This window comes from Tupaia chinensis, unplaced genomic scaffold (genome assembly GCF_000334495.1).
Source record: "Tupaia chinensis unplaced genomic scaffold, TupChi_1.0 Scaffold144058_1, whole genome shotgun sequence".
Taxonomy (NCBI): Eukaryota; Metazoa; Chordata; class Mammalia; order Scandentia; family Tupaiidae; genus Tupaia; species Tupaia belangeri.
This window is the reverse complement of record NW_006203910.1, coordinates 1280130-1284676: the sequence shown is the minus strand read 5'-3', so window position 1 is coordinate 1284676 and position 4547 is coordinate 1280130.

Below are 4547 nucleotides of genomic sequence, written 5' to 3'. Positions count from 1 at the left end.
TACAACAGCACCAAGATCAGATAGCATTTTTTAAACCAGTGTGATGGTTAGTTTTATGTGTCATCTTGACTGGACCATGGGGTGCCCATACATTTGGTCAAATATTATATTGGGTGTGTCTGTGGGAGTGTTTTGGTTGAGCTTAACATTTGAATCTGCAGACTGAGTAAAGCAGATCAGCCTCCCTAATAGAGGTGACATGTTACTAGTGGGTAAAAGGAGGAAGAGGAGAAGAAAGTATATGTGGAGAAATAGAGAAAAACTTCAATCTCTCCATGACTTCCAAGAGATATGACTTTGTCCACCAGAAGATCTGAATTAGAAAACAACCTTCAGTTCTGGCTCCAACTGTGTTAAATATTTAGCCAAGTGACTCAAGTTTTTTAGCACCTGTTTTCCAATTACTGAAATAGAATTTAACAAGGATTGCCTTGCCTTCTTTATGGGTTGTTAAAATGATCAAAAGAGCTAAGATACATGAAAAAAAATTAAGATTGCTAAGGCTATATACATACAAGGTATTTCTATGTTATGATTTCAGAGGCCCGAGAAAGGCCTCTGGCCTTTCCCTAACTTCTATCACTTGTGGGACAATAACAAAACTTGATTTATTTCTTTGGAATAAGGACTAAAAGAATATTTATTTAACATCAACTGAGTGACGCGAGTTCTGGGCTGGACATTTTAACAATGCTAACTCAGTTTATCCTCACAACATCTCTGTTTTTGTAGGTATTATTATCTCCATTTTACAGATGAGTAGCCTGGAGCTCAAAGTGATAACTTTCCCAACATCACACTCCTAGCAAGTGTTAGAGGTAAGGCTATAATTTATGTCTGTCTGACTCTTAAATTCTTTTCCTTAATTATCAAGTCATTCTGGTTCCTAAAGTTGATATATGCTAAATTGCAATTTTCCCTGGGAGGAATACCTGAAGCTCAGTCATTCAGTGTTAAGATAGCTAGGTGTGAATGAGTTTGTCAACTCCTTCTGTTGGAGCATATTTTGACTGGGGTTAAAGGATGGAAGCAGAGGGTGCTGGATACTACTCAAAGGTGGGTGGCATTAAAAGAAAAAGAGATGTAGTGGGAAGAGCAAGGACATTGTGATCAGTCAAGATTGTTTTGCAATTTCCACTCTATTTATACAGCTATGTGACTTTGGGGAAGTTATTTAGTTTATTTGAATTAAATGAGAAGAAATTGAAGAATTTTAAGAAGTTTATTTGTATATTGAATGAGAGAGAACCCAACAGGATCTTGACACTGTGATCCATCTCAAACCTTTAACCAGTCCAGGATCATGGGCAAAGCATGTACTTGGTGTACTCAAGTGGGTCTCCAGACTTGAACCAGGAACATTTTCTTTTTTTAAAAAAAATTCAATTAATTTAATTTTATTTATTCATTCATTTATTTAAATTTGACCAGAGAGAGAGACAGAGAGAGAGGGAGCGAGATAGCAAGCCAGGACGCAAACCATGGTTGGCCATGTGGGAGTGTCCAGTGTCTTAACCACCATGCCACCAGCAGACCCCAAACCAGGAACTTTTTTGTGGGATTGCCTCGCAGAGCATGGAATTTTACTACTAAGCCACAATGTGGCCCTCTGGTTGAAGATTTTTAAGGACTGAGGTGATGTTGTGTGATGTCAACATCTGGTATTTTTGGTATGTCCAGCCCTCTGTGTCCTTTAAGGGACTGTTCCTTCTCCCATTCCATGTGCTCCAGGTGGGTTGTTAATCATGACGTTCCCCAGCCCTGGCTATTGTAGCAATCATTATATTCTAGGATAAATAGGCCTTTTATAGTACCTATACCCTGGCAACTAGGATTGGTCCAGGGGTAGGCACCTGATCTAAGCAGGGCCAATCAGATACATCCTCTGGATTGATTTTTGGGTACTGGGGAGAATGTAAACTTTTTTTTCTGTTGGGGTTTCTAAATTGGGAGTATATAAACTTGAAGCTTTGGGCAGTCATCTTCCCTTGCACATGGAGACACTGTCTACAGAATGAACCCAATACACAGAAGAGCTGAGGGAAGCATACTTTTGAATCTACCTGTATCTTAAGTAGGTTACCCTTTGCACTTTTCAATCTGTGACTCTCCAGCCCGTTTTTTTTTTTTTCTTAAACAGTTTGAATTGGGTTTTTCTCACATACTTTTGAAAGAATCCTGACTTACACAGTGTTATAGCATATCTAAAACACATAGAGCCTGAATAGTGCTGAATAAATGATGACACATGTAATGGAGGAAATAGTTTGAAAAAATATTGATTTTCATTTGCATTTTATGTGATTTACTTTCTCAGCTTCAGACATCCAACTATTGCTATGGACATAAGAATGGGAATGAGAAAAATAAAGAATAAATTTACTTTCTGATTTTGACATTTCAAATAGAATTCTCTACCAGGAATATTGCTTGAAAGCTAAGTGTAACTGAGAGAAGCTTTTTTAAAATTCCCTAATCTCCTTTAGCATGGCAGGATTTAGGTTTGGAGAGGTGAAGAGTGTAGGGGAAAAAAGCTCTTCCCTTTGAGATCTGCACTTTGAGAAAAAGTCCGAGTGGTAAGAGAGGCCATATACTTCTTCCAGTTTCTCCTCTTCACTGTGCAATGTGTTCACTATCTTATGGATTGTCTCAGTATTCTTTTTTTTTTTGGAGAGGTTTTTGCTATAGGGTGCGTGCGCTCGCCAGACAGACAGAGAGAGACATAGAGACAGAAAGCGAGAAATCACCCCCCAGGGGGGTTGGTCATGCCGCAATCCCTTCTCCTCCATTCTCTTGGGATCTTGGGCACTCACGCACACGTGCCCGGCGTGAGTTTTAAGCCACTGGGTCTGGGACGCGAACCGCGGTCGACTGCGTGGGAGTCCAGTGACATAGCCATTACGCTAACTGCTGGTTCCCTGGATTGTCTCAGCATTCTTAAGTGGGTAGAAAATGTAGCAAGACAGAGCAATCTACTTCCTTGGTTCCTTGTGGTGTAGACACTGACTTTAGAGCTACTATACCTGCAATGGGGCCCTTTGTAGTGGAGGGGAAACTTGCAACACATTGCCTGGGCCAGAGAGCTAGAAGAAAGATGTGGAGGATACTCAACAGTGTCCCAGCCCAGCAGGAAGTACAGGGAGCATTATGCATAGTACATGTGTCAGAGGCTCTTGCTTGTAGAGCATAAAGAGTTGGTGCTGTGATTTGGGTCACAACTCAGCATGGCTCTTTAGTGACCCGATAGATGATGCTAGAAGGAGCAAAGAGTAAAACCATTGACACTGTGAGCCTGGCACAAAGAAAGTTGAAATTCTATTTTGGAAGGGACAAAAGTGTATAGAACTAAAGTCAAGAATGATCTCAGTCAATTGGATAACATCTCAAGTTGTCCACAAGTGGTTTTTTTTTTTTTTTTGAGAGATTTTCACTGTAGGGCGCATGCACTCGCCAGACAGAGAGAGACATAGAGACAGAAAGCGAGAAATCACCCCCCAGGGGGGATGGTCACGCCGCAATCCCTTCTCCTCCATTCTCCTCTCGGGATCTTGGGCACGCATGCACACGCGCCCGGCATGAGTTTTTTAAGCCACCGGGTCTGGGACACGAACCGCGGTCGACTACGTGGGAGTCCAGCGACATAGCCATTACGCTAACTGCCGGTTCCCCACAAGTGTTTTTTCTGTAACCCTCTTGGGCACTATCAGTTTACAGGCCCCTTTTTCTCCAATGTCCTATGGTTCTATGATATGAAGTTTCTAAGAAAAAAATAGAAATTTTATTTGAAGATTATTGACTTTTTGCTCAAAGATGGGTTGTTCTTAATATGAGGATTCCAAAGAGCCTCCAATGAGGTTTCAAAGCTAGATGGCTCAGGGTCCCAGTATCTAGTAGAATTATGCCGCCTCAAGATCTTGGCTCCTGGGGCCAGCAGGTGTGTAGTGGTTAAAGATGCTAGATTCCCACATGACTGACTGCAGTTCGAATCCCAGACCTGGTGACTTGCTTTCTCAGTTTCTCTTTCTTTCTCTCTCTGTCTCTGGCTGGTCAAATTAAAAAATGATAATAACGAATGAAAAATAAATGAATAAAAAAGAAGTTTAAAAAAACGATCTTGGCTCCTAGACTGTGTGAGTGCACTAAGTCCTGGGGGTGGGGGTGGGGGCAACACTGCCAAAGGAATCTTCTGTTCAGACAATTTATCTTGTTCTACCTACCTAGTTCCCATTTAATTTCTAGATAGCTACAATGATTTGAAAGTTATTTCTTTCACTGAGTAGAAATATTTTCCCTTATAGGTGGAATCTAAAAACTGTTGAACTCATAGAGAATAGAATGGTGAATTCTTATCCAGAAGTAAGTGTGTGTGGTGGGGGAGGAGGAGATATATTTATCAAAGGGTACAAAGTGGGAACCAGCAGTTAGTGTAATGGCTATGTCGCTGGACTCCCAGGTAGTCAATTGTGGTTCGTGTCCTGGACCCGGTGGCTTAAAACTCACGCCGGGTGCGTGTGCGTGCGTGCCCAAGATCCCGAGAGGAGAATGGA